The 13,253-nt window shown below is 39.2% G+C and overlaps 1 protein-coding gene across 1 annotated transcript in view; it reads left to right on the top strand.

Annotated features, from left to right (window-relative positions):
- Window positions 1-13,253, top strand: part of vrk1 (VRK serine/threonine kinase 1) — a 75,622-nt gene that overhangs the window by 23,760 nt on the left and 38,609 nt on the right. Inside the window, exon 14 of the mRNA XM_058748739.1 lies at window positions 8,253-9,214. The gene's annotated coding sequence lies outside the window, so the exon portion shown is untranslated. The remainder of the gene's footprint in view (window positions 1-8,252; window positions 9,215-13,253) is intronic.

Here is a 13,253-nt window from a genome sequence, read left to right as displayed (position 1 = left end):
CAGCTGCAAATAAGTATTTGAACACCTGTCTATCAGCTAGAATTCTGACCCTCAAAGACCTGTTAGTCTGCCTTTAAAATGTCCACCTCCACTCCATTTATTATCCTAAATTAGATGCACCTGTTTGAGGTCGTTAGCTGCATAAAGACACCTGTCCACCCCATACAATCAGTAAGAATCCAACTACTAACATGGCTAAGACCAAAGAGCTGTCCAAAGACACTAGAGACAAAATTGTACACCTCCACAAGGCTGGAAAGGGCTACGGGAAATTGCCAAGCAGCTTGGTGAAAAAGGTCCACTGTTGGAGCAATCATTAGAAAATGGAAGAAGCTAAACATGACTGTCAATCTCCTCGGACTGGGGCTCCATGCAAGATCTCACCGTGGGGTCTCAATGATCCTAAGAAAGGTGAGAAATCAGCCCAGAACTACACGGGAGGAGCTGGTCAATGACCTGAAAAGAGCTGGGACCACCGTTTCCAAGGTTACTGTTGGTAATACACTAAGACGTCATGGTTTGAAATCATGCATGGCACGGAAGGTTCCCCTGCTTAAACCAGCACATGTCCAGGCCCGACTTAAGTTTGCCAATGACCATTTGGATGATCCAGAGGAGTCATGGGACAAAGTCATGTGGTCAGATGAGACCAAAATAGAACTTTTTGGTCATAATTCCACTAAACGTGTTTGGAGGAAGAAGAATGATGAGTACCATCCCAAGAACACCATCCCTACTGTGAAGCATGGGGGTGGTAGCATCATGCTTTGGGGGTGTTTTTCTGCACATGGGACAGGGCGAGGATGGCCGGGGCCATGTATTATGAGATTTTGGGGAACAACCTCCTTCCCTCAGTTTGAGCATTGAAGATGGGTCGAGGCTGGGTCTTCCAACATGACAATGACCCGAAGCACACAGGAGATAACCAAGGAGTGGCTCTGTAAGAAGCATATCAAGGTTCTGGCGTGGCCTAGCCAGTCTGCAGACCTAAACCCAATAGAGAATCTTTGGAGGGAGCTCAAACTCCGTGTTTCTCAGCGACAGGCCAGAAACCTGACTGATCTAGAGAAGATCTGTGTGGAGGAGTGGGCCAAAATCCCTCCTGCAGTGTGTGCAAACCTGGTGAAAAACTACAGGAAATGTTTGACCCCTATAATTGCAAACAAAGGCTACTGTACCAAATATTAACATTGATTTTCTCAGGTGTTCAAATACTTATTTGCAGCTGTATCATACAAATAAATAGTTAAAAAATCATACATTGTGATTTCTGGATTTTTTTTTTTAGATTATGTCTCTCACAGTGGACATGCACCTACGATGACAATTTCAGACCCTCCATGATTTCTAAGTGGGAGAACTTGCAAAATAGCACGGTGTTCAAATACTTATTTTCCTCACTGTATATATATATATATATATATATATATATATATATATATATATATATATATACTGTGTGTGTAAATATTTACTTAAATTTTCATTTCATATATAATTTCATATACAGCATATGTATAGAATTCAATATTAAAAATAAAATTGTAATATTTCTTTTATTTATATACATTTTATAATTGTAATTTGTTGTCAGATTGAGTGCAAAATAAATGTTATAATCATTTGTATATTTGTGTATTGAATTAGTATGCTTTCTAGAGATACAAATGTGTAAGATTTTTTTGTTTTGTTTTCAGAATTACGATGATGATGATGAACCATCAGGTTGCGAGAGCCCTCTGAGAGAGTGGTTCCCATAGTATAACATCATAAGCTTCTCCAGCTCCCAGCAGCAGCTTATGCTTGAGGGCTTCAAACATCCCTGCGGGTTCTATTGTGGTGTCCGGCTTGCGGGGAGGAGAAGCGACCAGCTCAGGTTTCATGAAGCACCACTCCTTGACACAAAAAAGGGCCAACCTTGCTGACCCTCTGCCCTCTCCCACCATTGTGTTCTTGCTCTGTTGCTGTGGCTCCAGCCACCAGATTGGTTTGCTCAGGAATGGGAGAGGATGTGTCTGCTGCTCCATCTGTCAGACCGAAGATCAAATAATAGGATTTTCTGTCCTGGAATTGAAGATAATTGCAGTCTCTATTCCTCTCCCTAACCGTATGATATTAACCTTGCGCTCCTGAGCCCACACTGGGGGCAGAACTTGGGCCAGATGGCACAGTGTTTTGATATCCGATCCAGGCAAGGAGGTCAAGTTGAAGTTCAAGTCCAAAGGACCGCTGTCCCTGCCTCCGCTGACACAATAGAGGTGTCATTCAAATAGAACGTCCTTAACATTACTGGTTCTTTGCTGGGAGGACAAAAAGTAGACGCAGAGCAGTTATACATACGGTGCGCTGCTGAGGGTGAAGACGTAAACCATTTATACATACTGAGGGCATGGTGGGAGAGGCCGGAGGTCAGAAGAGGCTTGCTTTGGGGACGTGAGCAGTGTCAGTGAGTAGATTTAGTATCAAAGGTTTTTCCTGTCGCATACGGGTCGAGAGCGAGCAAGATAAACTACAAAGCCATTCAAATGTCCCGTGTCTCATTGCTGTCCATTTGCTACCTGGAGTTTGTAAGGACACTGTGGGAAAAAAAACAAAAAAACATAAAGGAATACTGTCCGAATGAGAAGTAGAAATTGCTTGGTGTGATCGACTAACCCCATCACCAAATGTAATGAATGAGCCATTTGGAACACTTTTGATGATAAGTCTGCCTGCATGTGGTACGGTGGCCTCCTGTGGTGGCTTTGAGCCGAATACACAGTAATAATGTTCCCCTTCTCCCATGATGCTCCTGAGCGTGCCCTGGTTACTGTCCCCTTGGTAACATGCACACATTTAGAAAGCCTTACACATACACTTGCTATGATCATGTTGGTAAGAGGCAACCGAACGGTAAGATTTCTTATTTAAAATACTTTGTCAGTGACGCATGAGTCAGACAATTGCATTTACACTGCAATAAATGGCTTGTCTGTCTCCACTAAAAATAGCTAAAAGATGTTCACCTTTTCAGCAAAACTACATAAATTTGATTTGATTTGAGTTGTTTAAAACAATTGAAATACTATTTGGTCAGTGGAAAGAATGAGGTTAAGTATATTCTAAAATAGGTTATTTATCTGAGAACTAAACAGTTTTGTTTTTATGGATATTTTGATATATTCTAAAACATTCTGGATGGTTTTGGCAATACAAATTAATGTGGCACAAATGGCATTTAGTCCGTATATTTCCTTAACGTCTTGTAGCTTTGATGGTGTTAAACATGGTGTCACGTGGATGGGAATATGCATGGAAATTATATGCAGATGAGGTTATGCATCGTAAAACTAGGCGTTGTAAGCTCCATATATGGTGATTTCTGGGAGGAGACGGGGTGGAGATGCACGTACGCACAATCTTCCCCTGACTGGGATTTATAAAGGGATTTTTGTGCATGTTTTGGCTTAAAAAACAAAATCTAGCTTTTGTGCGTACATACAAATTTAGAATGAAATCTAAGGAGAGTTTTATACATGAAGCCCCTGGTCTTATTTCACCAGAGTATCAAAAGAAAAAAATAAATTATATGTATTTTAAAGAAAATTAAGCTTATAGACTAGATTTGAAACTTTTTTTTTTTTTATTCCGTTTTTTTTTCATTGCAAAATTTAACACCCAGTTGTCATCATAATAAAATGTTATATTAAAAATAAATATATGATAAATACATTTTTTTGATTTAACTAAATATTTCTAAAATTTCTATTTTTGAGAATGTCACAATGCTAAAAGTCTCTATAGAAACTTAAAAATAGTTTACGTTTATTGACTTTTATCTTTCACAAGGTGACTTTATACCTTATTTTAAACATTATTTTACAAATATCTGTTTTATGTAATAGACATAAACAGTAGGGGTGGCACGGTAAATGTATTCCGTACCGAACCGTCACGGTACGGACATCTCGGTTTGGTGCATGAAGCCTTACGACGAATACAGGCAATTCACCCCCAATCCAGAAGGAGGTGCCCGCAGTAATGCAACGCTGTTTGATAACCACCAGCGCCAGCAGAAGAGCAGCGAATGCCATGAGTTGCGCACATGTAAACAAAGCCCACTAGACAGTAATCATGTGCTGATTCTGAACGCATCTCTCACTGACAAAGGAGTATACTTTAAAGGCTTGCGCACTCAACTGTTTGCGAAAAGGAGCATTGTGCTCGTGTATCCTACCTCTCTCATTGGTCACAAATCCAAATATTCCATAATATTTCCATATTTGCGATGTAATGTATCTGAATGCTAACCTATTATTTATTATGTGAATGTACTTCAGACGCGTTCCAACGAGGCGCGCGCGCTGATGTTTGGCTCACTGTATTTTATTTTGATAAAGTACCAACTGCACTGTCAAGTTAGCAATGCTGAAACTGATGTTTGTTTTGTGTCTGTGTGTACGCTCTGCCGCGATCACTTCAACTGTTTCCTTATACCAGCAGAATCAACTATAAACAGTTATTGTCTTATTAATAAAAATTGTAATTTGCACTACTGTCTGTTCAAAATAAATGAAAAGAAACTGAGCATAGTAGATTTATTTATTTATTTATTTTCCTGTTGTACCGAAATCGTATCGAACCGTGACCCCCGAACCGAGGTACGTACCGAACCCTGACATCTGTGTACCGTGCCACCCCTAATAAACAGGCTTCCTTGGGATTTTTTTTAATTTTATTTTTTATTCATCCAACCCTCATGATTTAAGTTCCAAATACTGACCTTTCTAATTGTAATTCACAAACATGCACAATTAATGGTGTGATTTTCTTTATAATGCCATTTTTTCCTCCTTTCTCTTTAAATGCAGCGTTTTCCCTTTCTTTACATAAGCACTTCCACCTTATATGCTCCTTTTGTGGATGAATGTCTTGATTTATAGTCATGCTCTCTATTTCCTCCACTCCCTCCCTTCCTCTGTGCACCTTGCATGGGATGGCATGAAGTTATTGTAATTTAGTGATGATTTGTCACTGTCATCCTCTAGGTTCCCGCTGTACCTTGAGACTGCGGTTGGGCCCCTCTCCGGCAGGGGTGTTCCGGGGACTGCCACGTCATCTATACGGGAGCCCCATTAATAAGGGTTAAATCTGGCTAATTGTAATCCAATTAATAACAGACACAATGATCTAGCGTCCGTTTGTTATTTGAGGACCCAGCTGAAACGCTTTTGAGGGTTCACGCCCCCCAGGGTTTGCCTGCCATTGTTGGCATACTCAGTATGCAAGGCTAGTTTTTATTAAATCCATTGACTGGCAGCCAATGGTAGGCTGCGATGCCAGTGGCCCTCTCCGGTGCGTCTCTCTTCTTCAAAGCGGACAACTTAATGGCAACCCTGGTGTCATTATCCTTACCATATTTCTTCCAATTACCCCTGTAATCTCTCTCTTTCTTTACATTCCAATTTAGTACAGTAAATCATGAAAAGCGGACTTTTATTGTCAATGATATATGCTGTAGTACTGAGTGAGAGAAAAATAGGAGAGTGAACCTATTTGTGTTTATGGCTTTAGAGGGAAGGAGATAAATGACCTGGCTTTTTTATTTAGTTTTAATGAAGAAGGGATTGAGGGACTCCCTGTCCCGGTGGCATTAATGTGATTTTTCCCTCTCCAAAGAAGCGCCTGCCTGTCCTCGCATTTGTTTGTGACCTAGTTGCGCTGGTCTCCGGAAAGGACATCCGGCTTTGTTTGCGTGAACATCCAGTGTCCTCCGTGCTCATAAACACACTAATGGGTTTTTCACAGCGGCAGCTGGACAGGGGTGGAGAAGGAGCGAGCACTTACAGTAAACGATCAGTGTCCCTTGATATTAAACGTCCCTCCGGCCACTAGGCTAAACGATGGTTCCATTTAGACCCTCCCCAAAGCACCCTCCTACCCACTTAAAGCCCCCGCCTCCACCGTCTCCTGCTCCCGTACAAGGCAGCACCAAACAATATTAGCCAAGCCACCTTATGCTCTCCACATGAGTCCCCTCAATCGTTCAGCGTTAATTGGATACTCAGTCCCCAATTAAGTTCTTGGCCCAAAAGGAGAGCATGAAAAAAACAAGACCGGTTTAGCTCCCTTCTGTGGGACTTCATTAGACGGCTACTGCAGCAACATCCTTGGGGAGAGAGAGGACAGTGTCGTGTGCGCGCACACACACACACACACACATGCACGTATGGTAAACACAATAGGCCGGTGACACGGCTCGAGCGAAGGGGCTGCAGTGTTGGGAGAGTGAGGTTGGAGAGAAGTTAATTACGCACTGTGTGTTTCTCACTCATGTGAAATATTTGCAATTCATTAGCAAAATCAATATGCCTTCAATATCCATGTAGAAACATAGAGTGTGTGTTGTAGTGTTAAAGGAATTGTTCGTTTGTATGTAGAACTTCTGTCATCGATAACATGCTGAACCTGTGATTTTTCTCTCTTCTGTGGAACACAAGTGATTTTTTTCTTTACTCTTTTTCAATATAATGCAAGTGAATAAGGCCTGGAGAACATTTACAGGCACCAAATGACAAAAAGCCACATAAAATGCTAAATAGGAATGCCATTGCTTTTAAAAATGTCTCCACACTTGTTTATTTGTAAAGTAAAAATTTTCACATGCTTATTTCTTTGCATACATCCGTTAAAATAGAAATGATTAGGTATTTTGAGCACCTAACCCCACTGCTACCCTAAACCTAACCACTTCTCAAAAATATAAAATGCATAACAAGCAGATAATAGTGGTGCACAAGGTACTTCACCATGATTCAGTTTTTGACACATTGGGAACGAGAACGCGTGGCAAATTCCAAGTCTTCTGGGGCCAGTTGCATAAACACACACCACTATGTTAAAGGGGTAGTTCACCCAAAAATGAAAATTACCCCATGATTTACTCACCCTCAAGCCATCCTAGGTTTATATGACTTTATTCTTTCAGACAAATACCATGAGAGTTGTATTAAAAAATGTCCGGTCTTCCAAGCTTTATGATAGCAGTGAATGGGGGTCGAGATTTTGAAGCCCAAAAAAAGTGCATCCATCCATCATAAAAAGTGCTTCACATGGCTCCAGGAGGTTAATAAAGGCATTCTGAAGTGAAGCAATGCATTTGTGTATGAAAAGTGTTAATATTTTATAACCTAAACTGTAATCCATAACTTCACAAGTGAGTGGTGTTCCAGCGGATGATGTAGGCGTGGAAGAGAGAAGTGACGAACGCGGAAGCGCAGAGGAGAGAGCAAAGCACTGGTCATGAATTAGAAGTAAACGAGGATTTGTAAAGAACGTCAGAGGATTTTGATATAAGGTGAGAGGAAAATGGTTTTCCTTTGCTGTGAACAAAACTTGGTTCTTGCAAGACTAGCATATTCTCACTGGAGCATATGCAACGCCTACATCATTCTCTGGAATGTCACTTTCTCTTGAACACATGAACGACAGCTAACAGAAGTTTTAAATCTGGATATTTTTAAATATGGATATTTTTCTTTCACAAACACATCACTTCGTTTCAGAAGGCCTTTATTAACCCCCTGTAGCCATGAGGAGTACTTTTTATGATGGATGGATGCACTTTTTTGGGCTTCAAAATCTCGACCTTCATTCACTGCTATCATAAAGCTTGGAAGAACGGACATTTTTTAATATAACTTTGATTGTATTCGTCTAAAAGAAGCAAGTCATATACACGTAGGTACACCACCAATTGTGGCCAATGTGTATTGGAGATATTTCCCCCCATTTTAAATTCTTATCCAATGAAAGGTTCGATTTTTTTTAATTTATTTATTTTTTTTAAATAAAAGATCAAAAGTTTTAACAATGCAGATTAATTTTCACAGCCTCCTTTGATCATATTTACCAAGGGTGCCGATATTTTTGGCCATGACTGTATACTGGTTACACTGTTTTAATGGCCCTCTTTAGAAATTAAGTTATCTATAAGTAACAACTACAGTGCATGTCAACTACCAGTCATTAGAGTGTAAGTAGAGTATTAGTGAACTGTTAGGGTTAGTAGAATAAGTTTACACATACTTGCAAAGTTGCTTCTAGTCAACAGAATGTCTAAAGGGCACCATCAAAGTAAAGTGTTACCATTATACTTTAATGGTACTTTTACATTCTTTTTGGAGCTTGAAAACATGTATGCTGATTCATAATAATTGCATAGAAAAGTATGACAAGTAAATTAATCAAAATGTTTTTTTTGTGTTCCACAGACGAAAGACAGTCCTACAGGTTTGAATCAACATGAGGGTAAGTAAATTACAGCATTTTCATCTTTGGTGAACTATCCTTTGGTGAACTGTGGCATGTTGAATTTGCCCTCTGTGGATGGAAATGTGGCCTCAAACCAGTCCGCTTGTGTTTACCGCCCTTCTCTTTTACTCTCGCATCCCCCTCCCTCCATCTCTGTTTGCAAGAACGAGGTTGTAGTTTTCTCATAAATTCATCAGGCACAAGGTTTGCATGTAACAATTTGTGACTTGCGTGTCTTTTCATTTTAAGGCTAGTAGGACACGGACACCGCCGCAAAACAGCATGCTGTATACTGTAATGAAGTAGATTTTTTAATGTTTCTGCCACACAGGATAAAAGGCAGACTAATCACAAAGACCAGCCCACTCCCCAATCAGTTGCTATTTATTTTGACTGGAAGCTCCAGCTAAAAGTGATGGCAGTGAGCATGAAGTGTTTCAGTTGAATCAGAGCTCGCTAGATGTTGATTTTTTTGTTTGTGTGTGTATGGCAATGTTAAATTCCTCACTGAATGACGAAACGCCATGTGTGCTTTGTTCAGATAGGTACTTCATCATAAACTCCTTTTACTTTGTCTCTTTTTACGGGTACTGAAATGTCTATTAACACAATGGCTGTTGTTCCCTGTGGTTGGCATGGAAATAGTTATCAGGGTAATGTTAACTTTTAATGCATCTATAAATTTACAATTAGATGGGTTCTTAGCGGTGGATAGTGCCGTCTTCTCCAGACTGTTTTTCCACAGGGTGGTGATAGCATGTTGGTGTTGTCCCGAAGCTTGCCTGAAGACTGCCTTGAGGGGAACTCCTCAGAGGAGTCCATGAGCCTACTGAACTTCCCTCCCTTCACCCCACTTCAGCCAATCGGCTGCCAGCAACTACGCGAGCCTGGCTAACCGCTTTGGAAGATGTTTCTCTGAAATGTAGGTAGAAATACGAGTGGGTGTATTTTCTCGGTTTTAATTTTAATGAAGTGAAAATGCAGGAAAGCACATTTGCACAGGGGAATGGAATGGGAATAGTTAACCGTATTATCCTTTTAGATTTTAAAGGATTGTTTCAAGTTCAAAACAAGTTAAGCTCTGTCGACAATGTCTGTGGCATGCTATCGATTACCACAGACAATCATTTTGACTCGTCCCTGAGTCTGTAAAAACAAACAACTGGATTTATAGTAATGCACTTAGAATGGAAGTCTATTGGGATGGCATTTTGTTGATTAAATAGTGTTTGTTGATTAAAGCTATTAAAAATTATTTTTATTATTTTAAATGTTGAAATATTAACCTTACTAAAAATATAACAAATACTTAAACCTAAATATTGATTTTTTTTGGGGGGGAGGGGGGTTGTGGAACTTTTTGTAAGATTTTGTATGTTCAATTATGTGTGTAAACTTGATATATGGCTAGATTCTTTTTATTTCTAAACTTTCATTATTCATACAGAGCATGTCAGCAGTCTTTTTTTTTTCTTTTTCTTTTTTGTTGTTGTATGTATTTTCAATTTAGATTGTTTAATTTAATTATTTATTTATTGGTTGGGGTGGAGTGGAAAAAAGTGTTTTTTTTTTTTTACTATTCTGCTGTATTTTTTGTAAAAGTTCAATAAACAGATTAAGTGCAAAAAAATAATAATGAAAACAATAACAACAACATAAATAATACAAATAATAAAAGCTAAATAGAAATATATATAAAAAAAACTAAAAACAACATTCACAAAACAAAATTATTAAAAAACAATTTCAAAATATTTCTAAAAATTCTATAATTAGAAATGTCTCAACTGAGTTTAGGCATCACTTACAGTTTGTAAAATGGATATTCATTTTGAGATTTGCTAAATACAACATTTGTGTTAAAATTATGAATCTTTTTGAACTTTGTGTGTATTGAAAAAAAGAAAAAAGGTAATCTAGATGTTACATTACATGGTTTGTGTTTGTTTTTACAAGTTATGGGAAAAGTCAGTTATTTTTTTCAGTGGTAATTGACAAGATGACATATACAGGCTTGGCATGAAAGAGTTAATTAATTTAATTTATTGATTAAATGGGACACAAACCATAATATATCGTTGCCAACTTCAAATGATAACTGAAAGACTGGCTAATCATTTTGCACTCTTGCTCTGTGCTTAGCCTGCTGAGAACAATCAAACACACCCTCTGTCTCTCTCTCTGTCTCTCTCTCTCTCACACACACACACACACACACACACACACATAGTACATGAAACCGCTGCCTTTGGTCCCCAGGCTAGAATCAACAGCTCCTCTTGATGACACGTATACGTGCGATCTCCCACCTATGTTAATCACCTCTTCACACAAACCGCTCGCTTCACAGCGCAATCACATCCGTTAACAGCTGCCCTCACGCTCTCTGTGCAAATGAAGCACGACTCCAACCCAGCAGAACCCACCCTGCCTCTGCGTAAGGGCGAAAACATGCCCCTGTGCCCTGCAATAACTGGCATCGCATCAGACAGTGTCCACTGCACCGTGGGTATAAATCTTAGCATTTTAAGTATCTAGAGGGGCACATTTCTGGCAAAACGAGGGCTGTAAATTTGCATTTATAACTCCCAACCATGTGTTAAAAATCCTGGTGCTTTGGTTTGGACTGGGCTTCAATTAAAACATGATCCTTCTGGTTTGTGGGACTCAGATCTTTGGTCAAACACATTAACTGCCATCTCTCTGCCAGGATATCCAGAGGCATGTCTTTAGGGCTCCCGAGAAGTTAGAAAGCAGTTCTTTCTATAAGACACTGAGGGAGAAATGGACATTATTGGAAAGCCCTGGGCAAGAATACTACATTCTGCCACCGTTTATTCATACACCCTGAGATACTCTTAGAAAGACTCTTAAATTGTTATGCAATGGGTATATTGTTTTACACACACTACACTGTAATAAAAAATAGGGCACAATGCACTGTTTTAATATGAAGGAATTTTCCATGTATAAATATTTTATACAGGTGTCTTACCTGTATTTGAATTTTGCACTTCATATATACAGTGGTGTGAAAAAGTGTTGGCCCCCTTCCTGATTTTTACATTTTTTGCATGTTTGTCACACTTTAATGTTTCAGATCATCAAACAAATTTAAATATTAATCAAAGATAACACAAATAAACACAACATGCAGTTTTTAAATACAGTTTTTTATTATTAAGGGAAAACAAAATCCAAACCCACATGGCCCTGTGTGAAAAAGTGCTTGCCCCCTAAACCTAATAACTGGTTGCACTAAAGGGTGGCCCTTTGCAGCAACAACTGCAATCAAGCATTTGCGATAACTGGCAATGAGTCTTTCACATCGCTGTGGAGGAATTGCAGAATTGTTTTAATTCAGTCACATTGGAGGGTTTTCGAGCATGAATGGACTGTTTAAGGTCATGCCACAGCATTTCAATTGGATTTAAGTCCAGACTTTGATTTGGCCACTCCAAAACCTTAATTTTGTTTTTCTTGAGACATTCAGAGGTGGACTTGCTGCCGTGTTTGGAATCATTGTCCTGCTGCATAACCCAAGTGCGCTTGAGCTTGAGGTCACAAACTGATGGCCGGACATTCTCCTTCAGGATTTTCTGATAGAGTGCAGAATTCATGGTTCCATCAATTATGGCAAGTCATCCAGGTTCTGAAGCTGCAAAGCAGCCTCAGACCATCACACTACCACCATCATGTTTGACTGTTGGTATGATGTTCTTTTTATGAAATGCTGTTTTGGTTTTACGCCAGATGTAACGGGACACACACCTTCCAAAAAGTTCAACTTTTGTCGCATCAGTCCAAAGAATATTTGCCTAAAAGTCTTGGGGATAATCAAGATATTTTTTTGGCATATGTGAGACGTGCCTTTGTGTTCTTTTTGGTCAGCAATGGCTTTTGCCTTGGAACTCTCCCATGGATGCTGTTTTTGCCCAGTCTCTTTCTTATTGTTGAATCATGAACACTGACCTTAATTGAGGCAAGTAGGCCTGCAGTTCTTTAGATGCTGTTCTGGGTTCTTTTATGACCTCCTGGATGAGTCGTCTTTGTGCTCTTGGAGTAATTTTGGTAGGCCGGCCACTCCTGGGAAGGTTCACCACTGTTCCAAGTTTTCTCCATTTGTGGATAATGGCTCTGACCATGGTTCGCTAGAGTCCCAAAGCCTTAGAAATGGCTTTATAACCCTTTCCAGACTGATACATGTAAACTATTTTGTTTCTCATCTGTTTATGAATTTCTTAAGATCACGGAATGATGTGTTGCTCTTTAAACATGCTTCACTTTGTCAGACAGGTTCTATTTAAGGGATTTCTTGATTCAACAGGTCTGGCAGTAATCAGGCCTGGGTTTGGCTAGTGAAATTTAACTCAGCTTTCTAAAATAATGTGGTTAATCACAGTTCTTTCATGATTTAATAGGAGGGGGCAAGCACTTTTTCACACAGGGCCATGTGGGTTTGGATTTAGTTTTCCCTTCATAATAAAAAACTTCATTTAAAAACTGCATGCTGTGTTTACTTGTGTTATCTTTGATTAATATTTAAATTTGTTTGATGATCTGAAACATTAAAGTGTGGCAAACATGCAAAGAATTTAAAAATCAGGAAGGGGGCCAACACTTTTTCACACCACTATGTATATATATATTTATATTTATGCCATGGTCTGTCTGAATACTCGATTCTGATTGGCTGGCAGGTGTTGATTAAATTCGTTGAACTGCACAGGTAGTTCCAGGTCAGTTTAATCACGTTCTATATTAATGCGCTTCCTATAAACATGGGTAACCATAGTAACATACAGTTACAGTTGAATAGTAATACAGACGAAAATAACTGTCATTTTTATCGTTCTGGTCAAATATTGCAGCGCAAATATTATTAACATCTTTAATATGTGAATGCTGGCAAATGACCATGGCATAAACAGGATAATCAACGGCTAGCTGTGCATTAAACG

Source organism: Onychostoma macrolepis, chromosome 17 (genome assembly GCF_012432095.1).
Source record: "Onychostoma macrolepis isolate SWU-2019 chromosome 17, ASM1243209v1, whole genome shotgun sequence".
NCBI lineage: Eukaryota > Metazoa > Chordata > Actinopteri > Cypriniformes > Cyprinidae > Onychostoma > Onychostoma macrolepis.
The sequence above is the reverse complement of the archived record's forward strand: the minus strand, read 5'-3'. Positions and strand labels throughout refer to the sequence as shown.